This window comes from Hippichthys cyanospilos, chromosome 5 (assembly GCF_059441005.1).
Source record: "Hippichthys cyanospilos isolate Australia breed blue-spotted pipefish chromosome 5, RoL_Hcya_1.0, whole genome shotgun sequence".
Taxonomy (NCBI): domain Eukaryota; kingdom Metazoa; phylum Chordata; class Actinopteri; order Syngnathiformes; family Syngnathidae; genus Hippichthys; species Hippichthys cyanospilos.
Genome location: NC_142373.1, coordinates 6,213,117 through 6,232,518, shown reverse-complemented (window position 1 = coordinate 6,232,518; position 19,402 = coordinate 6,213,117). Strand labels below are relative to the sequence as shown.

The 19,402-nt window shown below is 37.2% G+C and overlaps 1 long non-coding RNA gene across 2 annotated transcripts in view; it reads left to right on the top strand.

Moving 5' to 3' along the window:
* The first annotated feature begins 2,140 nt into the window (after positions 1 to 2,140).
* The window catches only part of LOC148423260 (uncharacterized), a 28,611-nt gene continuing 11,349 nt past the window's right edge, over positions 2,141 to 19,402 (top strand). Inside the window, exons 1-2 of one of the 2 annotated variants that reach the window (XR_015865734.1) lie at positions 2,141 to 2,227; positions 19,119 to 19,260. This is a non-coding gene — a long non-coding RNA (uncharacterized LOC148423260). The remainder of the gene's footprint in view (positions 2,228 to 19,118; positions 19,261 to 19,402) is intronic. The other variant, XR_015865738.1, reaches the window with a different exon arrangement.

Genomic DNA, 19,402 nt, shown 5'->3' with positions numbered 1-19,402 from the left:
CTTTGTTTTATTCATATTTCAAGCACTAAAAAAACTGAAAAGTTTGCTTAGGCATCATTTTTTAACTCCTGATAATGAGCTAATCATTTGAATGAGGTGGATTTGAATGAGGTGGATTGTGGATTGCTTGAAACAGTGAAGCATTGTGAATAATACAAAGTTGAAAAACTTTGTATTTTCTCTTCTGCTTTTACTTCGGATCATCCACACTTTTTTACGATTCAAACATTCGTTTTTTTTTTCAGTTTCTCAGTTTTTCAACTTTGTCGGATTCATAATTTTTCACAGATTCACTTCATTCTCCAGTTCAACTTTTTCAGTTTTTCATTCATATCTTCAAATTCCACAGTTCAACTTTTATTCAGTTTTTCAACTTTGTATTCATATTTCTTCACAGATTCACACCATTCAATCGTTCCACGTAATTCCACTTTTCACCTCCCAAACCTTCAACGGTTTCACCTTCACACGCAATTTCTTCAGAAATTGCACATTTTCTAGTTATTATTATTATTATTTTTTTTTTTTTTATTCCGACCGTTTTTTTAGGTACGTTTCAACTCATTCCCAGTTCATCCAATTCATGCCGTTCAAACTTCATATCATTCCACATATTCATGTTTAGTGCGGGTCTATTTTTCAAGTTTCAACTTTTCATCGTTTTCCTACAATTTAAGTTTTTGTACCGTAAAAATGGCCTAATGTTAAGTGAATGGGCTGGTCTTCGTGCTTTATTTTTAAACTTTAACGTTTTCGATATTTCCCATGTCTCTGTAGCTCATGGGATTTGTGTATCGCATTCGCACTTCATGTTCGTGGGTTCAATCCCAGGCTGCGTCATTTTTTAGTTGTGTGAGTCTTTTTTAGTTAGTGCGGGTCTATTTTTCAAGTTTCAACTTTTCATCGTTTTCCTACAATTTAAGTTTTTGTACCGTAAAAACGGCCTAATGTTAAGTGATTGGAGCGTTCTTCCTACTTCCTTTTAAAGCGTTCACGGTTTCGTCATTTCCCGTGGCTCAGACGTTCTGATGACGTATATCTACTACATGTTCGTGCGTTCGATCCCCGCTGTGTCTTTTCACACATTCTGTGTTTTTTTTCAGTTAATTCAGTATTTTTTTTTTTGGTTTCAATTTCTTCCCAGTTCATCCAATTCACGCCGTTCGAACTTCATATCATTCCACATATTCACGTGAAGTGCTTTTTTATTTTTCAAGGTTCAACTATTCATCGTTTTCCTACAATTTACGTTTTTTATACTATTCATATTTAAAGAATTTAGCCTTTTCAAACTGTTCTTACTTTCATTTCATCTTTTCATTCCACAGTTGAACTTTTTTCAGTTTTTTAACTTTGTATTATTCGTAGTTCTTCATAGATTCACGTTCAAAAATACTTCATTCCCTAGTGTGGTCTTACACTGCCCCCCAGTGGCTCAGTGGTAGAGTTGTCATCTTCAACATGTCCGTGTCCCGGTTCGGGCAAATCGCGTTTCACGTTTACAGTTCAACTTTCAGCTACAATTCAAGTTTTTGTACCGTAAAAATTGTCTAATGTTAAGTGAATGGTGTTGTTAAGAAGTTTCTGATTATACTTAACGATTTCGTGTTTGAATCGTTCTGTTATTACTATTTACGTCTGGACATGTTTCTCCTGTGGTCATGTGATCTTCCTAGCAACCGCCTAGCAACTAATCACAAGTTGTGTTTCTTTCCTCCACTACCAATCAGGACTCTGTTTACACTATCATAGGTTGTTTTGCTCTTTCACCGGTAGTCGGCAGGTATCGTTGTAACGGACAGTCATTTTTTCTGCTTTCAATCATTCTGTGGATTATCTCATTCCTTTCATTATTATTCCGTGCGTCCATGAGAATGTAAGTACAGTTTGAATATGTTGTCCGTTCGTGGTTTTGGATACATGTTTACGTTTGCACTGCTTCACTTTGTCCATTAATGTCTAAGTTGTTATTGCACCTAAGTTTGGTATAATTGCTAAAGGCAGATATACCGTACTTTTCATACTTCACTTTTAGTATTCACGTTAAAGTTTCATCCACAAAATGTGCGTATTTGTCGCTTGTTTGCCGTGTGTGCCAATGTGATCTTTCCGCCTTAAGGGAGTGACGTCACCGCCCACTCAAATCTATTCGGCTCCATTAACTCTTTCCTACCTAACGCACATTTTGGAACGACTGGGTTGAATTCATTCTTCCTATCATTGTACGGTATGTTTGCCTGTGTTGTTTATGTTATTCTAAGCTAATATAGAGTCATGTGAGCATATGATGTAACATATTGTACAATGTTAGTTATGTTAGTTATCAATGTTTAGTGAATGTTCTCTGCTCTCCTTTGCAGAGACCACACACCCACAATCAAACATAGAACACACACAGAACACACAAACACAGAAACACACACACACCAACCCAGATAAATAAATAGAACATTATATACAAATAAAGAGTGGCATGAGAGTGTGCATCGTCTTTATGTTCTGGCCGGACAACCTGATAAGATTGAGTGAATCAGTCAAGTACAGTCCTTTCAAGGAGGTCACAAGTTTGGACGCTACTCCGACACCTCCATTACAGGTGTGATTCAAAAACATGCAGGATACAAGCCCTCGAAGACTGGAGTTTGACACCTATAGTTTAGTTACACAAAGTAATCCATTTCCCATGTTGCCATCGGGCGGCCATCTTAGACCACTGAAGACTCCAACTCCAATCTGCCCTCATGGGCGGCCATCTTGGACATTTTATTAGACGTCTCATTACCTTTCACTACTGCTTCCACCTAGTACAGCATCTGGCTTGGTTAACTCAGCTTGATTCATACGTTTTAGTTTTTTTCAGTTTTTCAACTCTGTATTATTCACATTTCTTCACTGTTTCACATCAATCCACAATCCACCTCATTCAATCCACCTCATTCAAATGATAAGCTCATTAACAGGAGTTTAAAACTCCAGTCCTCGAGGGCTGATATCCTGCATGTTTTTGAATCACATCATTCACTTAACATTAGGCCTAATGTCACAGATTCACACTATTCCAGTTCAACTTTTCTCAGTTTTTCAACTTTGTAGGATTCATAATTTTTCACAGATTCACATCATTCTCCAGTTCAACTTTTTCAGTTTTTCATTCATCTTCAAATTCCACAGTTCAACTTTTTTACAGTTTTTCAACTTTGTATTCATATTTCTTCACAGATTCACACCATTCAATCGTTCCACATCATTCCACTTTTCAACTCCCAAACCTTCAACGGTTTCACCTTCACACGCAATTTCTTCAGAAATTGCACTTTTTCTAGTTGTGTGAAGGTGGAACCTTCACACATATGTTATTCTACCGCTTTATTATTGTGTGAAGGTGGAACCTTCACACATATGTTATTCTACCGCTTTATTATTATTATTATTATTATTATTATTATTCCGCCCTGTTTTTCGGCACGTTTCAACTCATTCCCAGTTTATTTAATTCACCCCGTTCCACTTTCATGTTATTCCACTTATTCGGGAATGAGGGGTTTCCATTTTTCACATTCCAAATATTCACAGTTTTCCCAGAATTCCCGGTTTTCCACCCCAAAAAGTTCCATTGACTTACATTGGGTCATTTTTCGTTTCATTATTACAGCTTTCCTTTTTAATATTTTCAATATTTAACTCATACATCTCGTCTTAGGGATCCTTCCCGTCATTCCAGTAATTAATACATTTCAATATTTTCCCATAATTCCATATTTTTCCATCTTTAAATATCCATAATTCATTTCCAATGGGAGGGCTTCCCATTCATTCCCAATGGGAGATTGAACATTTCACATTTTGAGCTTTCCTTTTTCATATTCATAACATTTAACTCATTCATTCTGCCTTATGGCTCATTCCCATCATTCCTAGAGTTCATAATTATTCATATTTTCCCATAATTCCATATTTTTCACCTATTACAATTCATAATTCATTCCCAATGGCCGATTTAACATTTCTTATTTGAAGCTTCCCAATACCACATTTAAATCATTCAGCTAATGCATTTCACATTGTCATCATTATACATTATAACACATTCCAGTATTTCATAAATATATTAAAAATATTACCCATAATTCCTCATTCCCATTTTATTCAACAAAACTTTGTAACGTTCTATCTCGGCCATTCCTGCTCCGATTCCCACCGTTCCAACTTTAATCGATTCCACTGATGCCCGCCATTCCATTCGTGTATCCATTTACCTCTTCTCAAAATTAAAAATTTTGTCACAATTCCACACACTGTACCTTTAATAAACCAATTCATTTTCAATGAGGTCATTCATTGTGTGGGCGTTTCGCCTTCGGTGACTGCTGGTTAGGAAGACAAAGTACTCCGTTTCCCAAGGGGTCGTCAAGCGGCCATCTTGGACACTTGCCCACATACACTGAGACTCCATTTCCCATCAACCCTCAGGGGCGGCCATCTTGGATATCTGATCAGACATCTCTTGAGCGCTCAGCCCAACTTCCACCCAGGATGGCGGCCATCTTGGTTAACTCAGAACAATAAAAACAACACTCTCCTAATGTTGAACATCCAAACTAATAATTATAATCCCCCAAAATTCAGAATTTGAACTTTAAGTGTACTTTTTTCTTACTTTTTGAAATTTTGTGATATTTTACAAAATTCAAAAAATTGTTGTTTTTTTCACTTTAATGACTACAGGTGTTTGTCCGATTCAGTTTGACTCAGCGTTTAACCGTTCATCTTGACCCTGCCTATGACCTCAGGGTGTCATTTACCCACAATGCATCTGTTTTGCATAAGTAGTAGCCCCCTAAAACTCGCGAAAAATATCTGATCAGACATCTCATGAGCGCTCAGCCCAACTTCCACCCAGGATGGCGGCCATCTTGGTTAACTCAGAACAATAAAAACAACACTCTCCTAATGTTGAACATCCAAACTATTAAATATAATCCCCCAAAATTCAGAATTTGAACTTTAAGTGTACTTTTTTCTCACTTTTTGAAATTTTGTGATATTTTACTAAATTCATAAAATTTTTGTTTTTTTCTCTTTAATGACTACAGGTGTTTGTCCGATTCAGGCCAATTCAGCGTTTAACCGTTCATCTTGACCCTGCCTATGACCTCAGAGTGTCATTTACCCACAATGCATCTGTTTTGCGTAAGTTATAGCCCCCTAAAACTCGCGAAAAATCTGATTTTTTATGTTTCCTCTTTCCTCCATTTCCCATCAACCCTCAGGGGCGGCCATCTTGGATATCTGATCAGACATCTCATGAGCGCTCAGCCCAACTTCCACCCAGGATGGCGGCCATCTTGGTTAACTCAGAACAATAAAAACAACACTCTCCTAATGTTGAACATCCAAACTATTAAATATAATCCCCCAAAATTCAGAATTTGAACTTTAAGTGTACTTTTTTCTCACTTTTTGAAATTTTGTGATATTTTACTAAATTCATAAAATTTTTGTTTTTTTCTCTTTAATGACTACAGGTGTTTGTCCGATTCAGGCCAATTCAGCGTTTAACCGTTCATCTTGACCCTGCCTATGACCTCAGAGTGTCATTTACCCACAATGCATCTGTTTTGCGTAAGTTATAGCCCCCTAAAACTCGCGAAAAATCTGATTTTTTATGTTTCCTCTTGTGATATCTCCATTTGCGTCCGACATATACTTATTGTTTCAATTTTAGGTGTTTCCCATCATGGGTTAGATTGCCAAGAACACCCCCGCACCAACAATTTATAGTTTTTCCCATTTTTTTACCCATAATTCCTCAGTTAATTGTTCTCGCCAAAACATTGTAACCTTCTGTCTTTGCCATTCTTCATCCGATTCCCACCGTTCCAACTTTATATGATTCCATTCATCCCCGCCAATTCATTGGTGTATTCATTTACCTCTTACCAGAATTCAAAGATTTACCACAATTCCACACACTGTACCTTTAATGAACCAATTCATTTTCAATGCGGTCATTCATTGTGTGGGCGTTTGGCCTTCGGTGACTACTGTTCAGGTAGACAAAGTACTCCATTTCCCATGGGGTCGTCAAGCGGCCATCTTGGACACTTGCCCACATACACTGAGACTCCATTTCCCATCAACCCTCAGGGGCGGCCATCTTGGATATCTGATCAGACATCTCATGAGCGCTCAGCCCAACTTCCACCCAGGATGGCGGCCATCTTGGTTAACTCAGAACAATAAAAACAACACTCTCCTAATGTTGAACATCCAAACTATTAAATATAATCCCCCAAAATTCAGAATTTGAACTTTAAGTGTACTTTTTTCTCACTTTTTGAAATTTTGTGATATTTTACTAAATTCATAAAATTTTTGTTTTTTTCTCTTTAATGACTACAGGTGTTTGTCCGATTCAGGCCAATTCAGCGTTTAACCGTTCATCTTGACCCTGCCTATGACCTCAGAGTGTCATTTACCCACAATGCATCTGTTTTGCGTAAGTTATAGCCCCCTAAAACTCGCGAAAAATCTGATTTTTTATGTTTCCTCTTGTGATATCTCCATTTGCGTCCGACATATACTTATTGTTTCAATTTTAGGTGTTTCCCATCATGGGTTAGATTGCCAAGAACACCCCCGCACCAACAATTTATAGTTTTTCCCATTTTTTTACCCATAATTCCTCAGTTAATTGTTCTCGCCAAAACATTGTAACCTTCTGTCTTTGCCATTCTTCATCCGATTCCCACCGTTCTAACTTTATATGATTCCATTCATCCCCGCCAATTCATTGGTGTACTCGTTTACCTCTTACCAGAATTCAAAGTTGCACCACAATTCCACACACTGTACCTTTAATGAACCAATTCATTTTCAATGAGGTCATTCATTGTGTGGGCGTTTGGCCTTTGGTGTTGAGGTAGTCAAAGTACTCCATTTCCCATGGGGTCGTCAGGTGGCCATCTTGGACACTTGCCCACATACACTGAGACTCCATTTCCCATCAAACCTCAGGGGTGGCCATCTTGGATATCTGATCCGATATCTTCATCCGATTCCTACCGTTCCAACTTTAAACGATTCCCCTGAGTCCTGCCATTTCATGGTGATATCCTTTTTCTTTTTCCCAGAATTCAAAAACTACCCACAATCCCACTTTCAGTTTTTCCCTCGTATCTTTGTCATTCCTGCTGCGATTTCCACTGTTCCAACTTTAATCGATTCCCCCAATGCCCGCCCATCCATTTTTACCCACAATTCAAAAATGACCCACAATTCCGTTTTTTCAGTTTTTCCCTTATATCTTTGCCATTCTTCATCCGATTCCGACCATTCTAACTTTAATCGATTCCCCCAAGTCCCGCCATTCCATGGTGGTATCCGCTTTCTTCCCAGAATTCAAAAATTACCCACAATTCCACTTTTTTCAGTTTTTCCCTTATATCTTTGCCATTCTTCATCCAATTCCGACCGTTCCAACTTTATTCAATTCCCCCAACGCCCGCCAATGCATTTTTACGTACAATTCAAAAATTACCCACAATTCCACTTTTTCAGTTTTTTCCTTATATCTTTGCCATTCTTCACTCGATTCCGACCATTCCAACTTTAATCGATTCCTCGAAGTCCCACCATTCCACGGTGGTATCCGCTTTCTTCCCAGAGTTCAAAAATTACCCACAATTCCACTTTTTCAGTTTTTCCCTTGTATTTTAGCCATTCCTGCTGCGATTTCCTTCGTTCCAACTTTAATCGATTCCCCCAATGCCCGCTAATGCATTTTTACCCACAATTCAAAAATTACCCACAATTCCACTTTTTCAGTTTTTTCCTTTTATCTTTGCCATTCTTCACTCGATTCCGACCATTCCAACTTTAATCGATTCCTCGAAGTCCCACCATTCCACGGTGGTTTCCGCTTTCTTCCCAGAGTTCAAAAATTACCCACAATTCCACTTTTTCAGTTTTTCCCTTGTAACTTTGCCATTCCTGCTGCGATTTCCACCGTTCCAACTTTAATCGTTTCTCCCAATGCCCACCCATCCATTTTTACCCATTTCACACACATTTCAAAAATTACCCACAATTCCACTATTTCTGTTTTTCCCTTATATCTTTGCCATTCTTCATCCAATTCCGACCGTTCCAACTTTAATCAATTCCCCCAATGCCCGCCAAAGCATTTTTACCCACAATTCAAAAATTACCCACAATTCCACTTCTTTCAGTTTTTCCCCTATATCTTTGCCATTCTTCATCCGATTCCTACCGTTCCAACTTTAATCGATTCCCCATATTCCCGCTATTCCATTCGTGTATCCATTTTTCTCTTCCTACAATTCAAGATTTTCCCACAATTCCTCATTTTTCAGTGTTTTCTTGTATCTTCTACATTGTTTGACCTTTTCAAACAATTCCAAATCTGTATCATTCACATGATGTCACAGATTCAAGCACTCAAACTTTCAACATCACTCTAGCGTTCAGCACCGCTACCTTCAAAGGTTACACCTTCACACGCAATTTCTTCAGGAATTGCATATTTTCTAGTTATTATTATTCTACTTCTGCCTGTTTTTCGACGGGTTTCAGCTCATTCCCAGTTTATCCGATTCACACCGTTCCAATTTCACATTATTCCAGTAAAGCGCCCGAAGGGCGTTTCCATTTTTGGAATTCCAAGTATTCACAGTTTTCCCAGAATTCCCGGTTTTCCACCCCAAAAAGTCCCATTGACTAACATTGGGTCATATTTTGTTTCATTATTACAGCTCTCCCTTTTCATATTTTCAATATTTAACTTATTCATCTCGTTATAGGGATCCTTCCTATCATTCCAGTAATTAATACATTCCAATATTTTCCCATAATTCCATATTTTTCATCCTTCAAATATTCATAATTCATTTCCAATGGGAGGGCTTCCCATTCATTCCCAATGGGAGATTAAACATTTCACATTTTGAGCTTTCCTATTTCATATTCATAACATTTAACTCATACATTTCGCCTGTTGGCTCATTCCCACTATTGTAACAATTAATAATTTTCAATATTTTCCCATAATTACATATTTTTCATGTATAACAACTCATAATTCATTCCCAGTGGCGGACTTAACATTTTTTATTTAAAGCTTCTCCACTTCACACTCACATTAATCAGTTAATACATTCCCCAATTTGAATACTACTCATATTCACACCTTCCAGTAATTCATAACTATTTTCATATTTTTACCCATAATTCCTCATTCCCATTTTCCTCATCCAAAACTTTGTAACCTTCTATCTTGGCCATTCCTGCTCCGATTCCCACCGTTCCAACTTTAATGGATTCCCCCAATTCCCACCATTTCATTTGTGTATCCCCTTTCCTCTTCCCATGATTCAAAAATTACCCACAATTCCACTTTATCAGTTTTTCCCCTCTATCTTTTCCATTCTTTATCCGATTCTGACCATTCCAACTTTAATCAATTCCCCCAATGCCCGCCACTCCATTTTTACCCACAATTCAAAAATTACCCATAATTCCACTTTTTCAGTTTTTCCCTTCTATCTTTGCCATTCTTCATCCGATTCTGACCGTTCCAACTTTCATCAATTCCCCCGATGCCCGCCACTCCATTTTTACCCACAATTCAAAAATTACCCATAATTCCACTTTTTCAGTTTTTCCCTTCTATCTTTGCCATTCTTCATCCAATTGCGACCGTTCCAACTTGAATCAATTCCCCCAATTCCCGCCATTACATGGTGGTATCTATTTTCTTCTTACCTGAATTAAAAAATTACCCACAATTCCACTTTTTCAGTTTTTCCCTTCTATCTTTTCCATTCTTCATCCGATTGTGACCGTTCCAACATTAATCAATTCCCCTGATGCCCGCCACTCCATTTTTACCCACAATTCAAAAATTACCCATAATTCCACTTTTTCAGTTTTTCCCTTCTATCTTTGCCATTCTTCATCCGATTCTGACCGTTCCAACTTTCATCAATTCCCCCGATGCCCGCCACTCCATTTTTACCCACAATTCAAAAATTACCCATAATTCCACTTTTTCAGTTTTTCCCTTCTATCTTTGCCATTCTTCATCCGATTCTGACCGTTCCAACTTTAATCAATTCCCCCAATGCCCGCCACTCCATTTTTACCCACAATTCAAAAATTACCCATAATTCCACTTTTTCAGTTTTTCCCTTCTATCTTCACCATTCTTCATCCGATTTTTACCGTTCTAACTTTAATCCATTCTCCCAATGCCCGCCACTCCATTTTTACTCACAATTCAAAAATTTCCCACAATTCCACTTTTTCAGTTTTTCCCTTCTACCTTTGCCATTCTTCATCCGATTGCGACCGTTCCAAGTTTAATCGATTCATCCAATTCCCCCCATTCCATGGTAGTTTGAATTTTCTTCTTTCCAGAGTTCAAAAATTACCCACAATTCCACTTTTTTAGTTTATCACTTCTATCTTTGTCATTCTTCATCCGATTCGGACCGTTCCAACTTTAATCAATTCCCCCAATTCCCACCATTCCACATCATTCAACACCTTTGCCTTCAGAGGTTACACCTTCACACGCAATTTCTTCAGAAATTGCAAATATTCTAGTTATTATTATTATTCTTATTCTGCCTGTTTTTCGACGAGTTTCAACTCATTCCCAGTTTATCCGATTCACACCGTTCCAATTTCACATTATTCCAGTTAAGCGCCCGAAGGGTGTTTCCATTTTTGGAATTCCAAGTATTCACAGTTTTCCCAGAATTCCCGGTTTTCCACCCCAAAAGGCCCATTGACTTACATTGGGTCATTTTTTGTTTCATTATTACAGCTTTCCCTTTTCATATTTTCAATATTTACCTCATTCCTCTCGTTTTAGGGATCCTTCCCATCATTCCAGTAATTAATACATTCCAATATTTTCCCATATTCCCATATTTTTCATCCTTCAATAATTCATAATTCATTTCCAATGGGAGGGCTTCCCATTCATTCCCAATGGGAGATTAAACATTTCACATTTTGAGCTTTCCTATTTCATATTCATAACATTTAACTCATACATTTCGCCTTATGACTCATTCCCACCATTGTAACAGTTAATATTTTCAATATTTTCCCATATTTCCATATTTTTTATGTATAACAAATCATAATTCATTCCCATCTTGGATACTTGAGTGCATACACTGAGACTCCATTTCCCATCAGCCCTCAGGGGCGGCCATCTTGGATATCTGATCAGACATCTCATGATCGCTCAGCCCAACTTCCACCCAGGATGGCGGCCATCTTGGTTAACTCAGAACAATAAAAGCGACTCTCTCCAAATGTTGAACATCCAAACTATTAAAAATAACCTCCCAAGATTCAGAATTTGAACTTTAATTGTACTTTTTTCTCACTTTTTGAAATTTTGTGGTATTTTATCAAATTCAAAAAATGTAGTTGTTTTCACTTTAATGAAGACAGGTGTTTGTCCGATTCTGGCCGATTCAGCGTTTAACCTTTCATCTTGACCCTGCCTATGACCTCAGGCTGTCATTTACCCACAATAGCCCCCTAAAACTCGCAAAAAATCATATTTTTTATGTTTCCTCTTGTGATATCTCCATTTGCGTCCGACCTATCCTTATCGTTCCAACTTTAGGTGTTTCCCTTTATGGGTTAGATTGCCAAGAACACCCTCGCTTCAACAATTTATAGTTTTTCCCATTTTTTGCCCATAATTCCTCAGTTAATTGTTCTTGCCAAAATATTGTATCCTTCTGTCTTTGCCATTCTTCATCCGATTCCCACCATTCCAACTTTAATCGATTCCATTCATCCCCACCAATTCATTGGTGTATTCATTTACCTCTTACCAGAATTCAAAATTTTCCCACAATTCGACATACTGTACCTTTAATGAACCAATTCATTTTCGATGAGGTCTTTCATTGTGTGCGCGTTCAGCCTTCGTTGACTACTTCTTAGCGACACAAAGTACAGTACTCTATTTCCTATGAGGTCGTCAGGTGGCCATCTTGGACACTTGACTACATACACTGAGACTCCATTTCCCATCAACCCTGAGGGGCGGCCATCTTGGATATCTGATCAGACATCACATGAGCGATCAGCCCAACTTCAACCCAGGATGGCAGCCATCTTGGTTAACTCAGAACAATAAAAACGACTCTCACCAAATGTTGAACGTCCAATTTATTAAATATAATCCCCCAAAATTCAGAATTTGAACTTCAAATGTACTTTTTTTTTACTTTTTGAAATTTTGTGATATTTTACAAAACTCAATTTTTTTATTTTTCACTTAAATGATTACTGGTGTTTGTCCGATTCAATCAGATTTCACGTTTAACAGTTTATCTTGACCCTGCCCATGACCTCCGAGTGTCATTTTCCCATAATGCATCTTTTTTGCACAAGTAATAGCACCCTAAAACTTGCGAAAAATCAAATTTTTTATGTTTCCTCTTGTGATATCTCCATTTGCGTCCGACCTAAACTTATCGTTCCAACTTTAGGTGTTTCCCATTATGGGTAAGAATGCCAAGAACACCCTTGCATGAAAATTGTTCAATTTTTTCCAATTTTTTTACCCATAATTCCTCATTTCATTGTTCTCACCAAAGCTTTGAAACCTTCTGTCTTTGCCAAACTTCATTCGATTCCGACCGTTCAAACTCTAATTGATTCCATTCATGAACCATTTGTCTTCACCCTGTGTATGACTTCAGGGTTTCATTTACCCATAATTCAACCTTTTTGCGTAAGTAATAGTCCCCTAAAATTTTTGAAAAATCATATTTTTTTATGTTTCGTCTTGTGATATCTCCATTTGCGTCCAACCTCTACTAGTCGTTCCAACTTTAGATGTTTCCCTAATCTGGTAAGATTACCAAGAACACCCTTGCACAAAAAAATTCAATTTCCATTTTATTACCCATAATTCCTCAGTTATATATTCTTGCCAGAACTTAGTAAATTTCTGTTTTCGCCAGTCCTCATTTGATTCCCACCGTTCCAACTTTAATCAAATTCCCCGATGCCAGCCATTCCATTCGTGTATCCCTTTTCCTCTTCACAGAATTCAAAAAAATTTCCCACAATTCCACATTCTGTCCCCATAGAGAATCAATTTTCAATGAGGTCATTCATTTTGTGAGCCTTTGGCCTTCGTGGACTACTGTTTACTGTTAATATTGCAGTGGATCTTTAAAACAACAGTAGCTGTGCGGGGGACTCCATCTCTGTATGCAGAGTCTTTTATGCTTCATGTTGACTTATGTGCTCTTAATGAACTCTTTGTTTTGAGGGGTTGTCCCAGCAGCGTTACTGGACGTAATATTATACTAGGTCACAAAGAACTCATGAGAGCGTATTAAGTGCATGACAGAAAAAAAACAAAAACAAAACACACAGCACATATTGATAATTAAAAAAAAAAAAAAAACATAGTTTTTTAAACCATTCATATAAGACTATGTTGTTATCTTTGATTAGTCACGTGACATGTTCCATGATAATATATTTGGCCTACTTGAGCATTGACTCCAGTCTTGTAAACAGTTAAATTTCTTTATCCATACCACACTCCAGATCTGAGTTTTCCCCATCACACTCATGCGGACAAGTCATTGTTCATTTACGATGAGTTTGAAAACGTTTTTTTTTTTCCTTTTTTTTTTTTTCACTCCAGAATAATAATCATTTAAAAATCCAATCAACATTCATAGTTACTAATTTCATATTTTAAATGAGCCCTGCACTTGTTGATATGATTATTACTTGTTCATTTCTCTGTTATTGTGTTTAAAAATTCTATCAATATCAAACTGCCTTGGTGAGATATATTTTTATGTTTCAAATGTAATTTGCACCCAAGAGTACAATTACTTTTGTACAACTGTTACAAAAAAGTTAATTAGTGTTAAATAAAGTGAAGTTAAGTGAATATTCAATTTCAATATTTAATGTCAATTCATTTTTGATATGCATGTTTCAAATTAACCAAAACACATGCTTAAGATAGCTGAAATGAAAATAAAAAAGCAATTGTTAAACACAGAAAGGCTCGCTGAAATGTATTTAAATTAATTGGTGTTATATGTAAAGAACGCCTGCCGAGGTTGGCCGCCTACATTTTTAACACACCAAATCTGGCCCACTTTGCAAAAAGTTTGGACACCCCTGCCATAGAAGAACAGCGCAACAAGTACCCGATTGCTCACGTACGCCCTCCTCATTGCAGCAGAGAACTATCTCCCTCACCCTATGCCTTTTCACTGTGGTTATATTTCCCATCAGCAAAACTAATTATGTTATTAACGAACATTAAACTTTAATGGTTAAAGACATTAGCCAGACTGTGGAAAATCAGGTAAAAAAACGTATCTGCAAACATTATTTCGGCGACATGCAGATATACGGCAAGCAGCACGCGCCAGTTGCACGTATCAACCCAGTTTGTGATGATTGCGCATTCGGAGGTGAAGCTTGCTTGACTCGTTGCTGCCTCACCTCTCGTTTCATCCCTGTATTTGAACAGGAAATAGGCAAATTCAGCGATTTTGACAAAACAAAATATTTGAAATGTCATACACAAAAATCCGTGTACAAATATTAATATAAATGTAATGTTATAATTATTTTTCTTTTTTACTTGTAATGATGACAGGTGAGGCTCTGCCTCACCTGCCTCCCCTGACCGCACGTCCCTGGTTTAAATGACAGCTGTCAACCAGCTAATTACTTTCAATATCCGTCACATTGTACGGTGCTTCAGGGACAGTGGGAGATCATAGCTTTCAACGCCGAACAAGGCACAGATCTACGCTCACGGCTGCACTTGACTTCCACGTCTGTTCCTTTCGCCCAACACTGCTGCCAACAATTAAAAAAAAAAAAACATATATGTACATGTATGTATATTAATGAAAAAGTCTTGTTACAAAAGCGTTTTGTAAAACTACCCCGCAAAGATGCTTCGAAACAAAATCATTCGTTTCCAAGTGTCATTTAACTCCCCAGAGGACATTGGCCTGTACTTCGGCTCCTGCCTCAGACTGACTTCGGCCAAACTGAAGTAAGTAGAGCTTTAGTGTCGTTGTGATCTTAATATTTGGAATTGTTCGATTTAGACTGCTATAACCTAGTACTACATGTAACGCATATGTTCTTTAGGCATGTTGTAGTTGTCGAAATGAGTCATTAATAATTTAACGTTTTTCGCTGTGCTTTTTGTGCGAATTTGGATACTACGTATGCTAATACCATGACGCATTCAACTCAATGCCAGGTGTGCCAATATTATGACGCAGTCGACTTAAGTTCTATAGTTAATATTGTTGGGGAATATATCATTGTAACCCGCTCTGTTGTAACATTTATGTTCTTTAAGTACGTTGTTATCTATTGAGTCATTATTAATTAATATTGTTCACTATGGTTTCTGTGTGTTAGCATTTGGACACTATGTGTGCTGCTACTATGCGTTGGCATGTATGCTAATACTATGACGCATTTAACTCAACGCCAGGTGTCCCAATATTGTGACGCAGTTGACTTAAGTTTTATAATTAATAATGTTAGGTCGATATATTGTAACCCTCTGTGTTGTTACGTTTATGTTCTTTAGGTACGTTGTTTTTATCTATTGAGTCATTTTTAATTTAATATTGTTCACTATGGTTTTGTGCCTTAGCATTTGTACACCACGTGTGCTGCTACAATGCGTTAGCATTTGGGCACCATGTATTCTAATACTATGACGCATTTAACTCAACGGCAGGTGTGTTAATAATATGACGCAGTCGACTTCAGTTCTTTGATTAATAATGTTGGGGTTATTTATTGTTGTAACCTACTTTGTTGTAACATGTATGTTCTTTAAGCACATTGTTACCTATTGAGTCATTATTTTAACAGTGTTCACTATGGTTTTTGCGCATTAGCATTTAGACACCACATGTGCTGATCCTATGCGTTAGCATTTGGACACCATGTACGTTAATACTAAGATGTATTTAACTGGTTTCTGTGCGTTAGCATTTGGACACTAAGTGTGCTGCTACTATGCGTTGTCATGTATGCTAATACTATGACACATTTAACTCAACGCCAGGTGTGCCAATATTATGATGCAGTTGACTTAAGTTCTATAATTAATAATGTTAGGTCGATATATTGTTGTAACCCGCTGTGTCATAACGTTTATTTTCTTTAGGTACGTTGTTTTTATCTATTGAGTCATTATTTTAACAGTGTTCACTGGTTTTTGTGCATTAGCATTTAGACACCACGTGTGCTGATCCTATGCGTTAGCATTTGGACACCATGTATGTTAACACTATGATGTATTTAACTCAACGCCGGGTGTGCCACTATTATGACGCAGCCGACTTCAGTTTTATGATTAATAATGTTAGATGTATATATCATTGTAACCTGCATCGATGTAACGCTTATGTTTTTTAAGCTGTTTTTAAGTTGTTATTTACTGTCATTAAATTAACATTGTTATGGTTTTGGCACGTTAGCACTTTTGAACACCATGCGTGCTGATAGTATGACACGATTAACTCAATGCCATGTGTGCTAATATTCTGATCTTGTCGACTTACATATTATATATTATAACTTTATTATAACTTTGTTACTGCATTGAATCATTATCAGTTAATCTATTATGTCAGTCTCATTTGAACTCTGAAAACACATCAGATCCACTGACAAAACTTAGTCGATTGTGATATGAAAAACCACTCAACATTATGTCAGCATTATTTCCTCTTCTCAGTTCTCCAAAGCATTTTGCTTTCACCTTTTACTTTCTGGCTCATTGTTACCTGATTGTGTTTAATTTCACTTGTCTCTATACTAAAAAGAATATATATATACATAGGGTTGATATTGTTTTGGGCTTAAATATAGCACTTTTAGGAGTGATCCTGCAGACAAAATCTCACAAAAACAAAATCTTGGGTAAAATCAAGAAAATCTGATCGCTAAGATCAAAACAAACATGGCAAACAAATTTGTAAAAAATGTTAGTAATTGGTCATGTATTGCTGAATAAAAGTTCAGTACATTGATGATGATTATTTTGCTTTCTTAATACTGGGAGCAGTCATCTTTGACTGATGATTCAATTCTGAATTTGGGGTCCCCGATTGTTTTCAGAAACGATTTTCCATTTAAAACGATTCCATTCAATCATAATTTTTTTCTGCTTCAATACAGTAGACCCTGTGTTACAACATCCCTGATTTACGTTCTTTTCATGTTGCGACTGAGTTTTGTTATCCCCTCTTTATGACATGTTCCCGGATTTGTGACAAAAACAACTCATGACGCTAGGGGTTTGCCTGTATTTGTGTTGTTTTGCCTCTATCTACTGGCGTTTTTAGGTAATTGCACTTAATTACTATTGCAGCCTAACTGCTTCCATGCAGCTTGTGACTACAATGCTGGGCTGCTATTGGTCGGCGTCTCTTCACCGAAATAATGGTCTGCTGTTGGTCGGTCTCACTAGTTTCAAAATGGCAGAACTGTAAAGTTTTGTTCGATTGTGAGTGGTTACAAGACCATATTTATAGTGCATTTTACTGCTTAATTTAAAGTTGAAAGGGTTAGCGATGGGTCCCAAGATTGCTAGTGATGTTAAAGAGAGAAATAAGAAGATGATTTATATGGAAACCATGCTGGAGATACCCCCTTTTTGGGAGTATGGGCATGACAAGCAGCACTCAGAGGTAAATAAATAATTTCTTTTTTTTTTTTTTATGATGTTTTTTTATGATTGTATACATGTATAATATATATACATAGCACTTTTTATACTATTTTGGTCCCAATTTGTAATATATGTGCAATTTTTATGTTTTTACCTGGGGATCCTTAACGCGTTAGCTATTTAGCATAGGTTTGGATTGCCGTCATAGGACGAATTCGCCTTGTGACTCCAACTGTGGAACGGAGTAATGTCGTAACACGGGGGCCCACTGTATATTGATGTGCAAAGAATCCTCACACAGTTTGAGTCTGCTTGCAAGACAGAATAATTTTTGTTTTGAAAGAAACATACCCCCCCCCCCCCCCCCACCCACAAATAACATGTGGACAATCACTACTTTTTGAAGTTAGCCATAAATCCTAAAACTTTTACATAACACAATAAGATTTTGAAAAATGTTGTCCAGATGAAAAATATTAGTATTTTTCATTACATTTATAGTAAATGAAAATAAACCTTTTCAAGTGAGCTTTTAAATTGTATGTGCAAAGCATAAAACATGTGCAAGTTTGTTCAGCTTTAAGTATATAAGGAAAATGATCGGTCATAATTGCAACAATATTTTGAATGTTTGTGAGTAAGCATGGGATCATATCAGCTGTTAACATTAACATCAGCCCTGTAGTGGGTTTGTTCAATGCTTTATCTTTGATGAAACAGTTGCAAAGTCCAAATATTGTAACTGAAAAAATCCAATGGTTGACTGTCTCATAATGAAATGCACGATGTATATGAACTATAAAGCTTAATTAAATATTTCTTTTTCCAGGAGACCACCTGTTTTTGACCCCAAAGACCCTCTTTTGTTACTGCTCTATCTTTTGTCTCTGTCTTTTTTTCCATCCTTCACCCGTCAGAATATGGCACATATGCCTCGCAAGAGCAAGAAGTCAGTGGCTGCTAAGCTTGGTTGGGAGCGCCGTGCGAAAACCTGTGCCTCCCAGCCAACACCTGCACGCCCTGATAATGCATGTGCTGCCAATCTGAGAAGTGCTATTCATGCACAAATTGATGCTGTCCATGCCAGCATTGCATGTACTGATAGTGTCACTTTCATTGCTGACGATGCACATGTTGAGATTGAAAATTGTGATGAACATATTGAAAATTGTGATGAACACATTGAAAATTGTGATGAAAACATTGAGATTCTTATCAGTAAAGATGAACGCATTGCACTTTCTGATGATATATATGATGAAGGCATTGAAAATCATGATATCCGAATTGATGAACGTAGTGAGATTGAAAGGATAGAACCTGTGCAACATGCTAAGGTAACCTATGTGTTGGCTTCTCACAGCCAAGATCATCAGAAATACGGCAAATGGAGAAACACCCAGTGTGTGGCCAACTCTGTTACATTTCTGGCATTCTTGCACGAGTTACATCACCTGACCAGCTTCCAGCTTGATCTTGTTCTCAAACGGGGCCATGAACTGTATGTAAGTATTGTGACTATGTTGCAAGCAGAAGGACGCTTTGTTCACAATCACTTGACATCTGATGAACTTCCAGAGATTGTAAGTGGGTTTACAAAACAGCACATGTTAATAAAGTATCTATCATTGTCTGGTTTGCTAACTT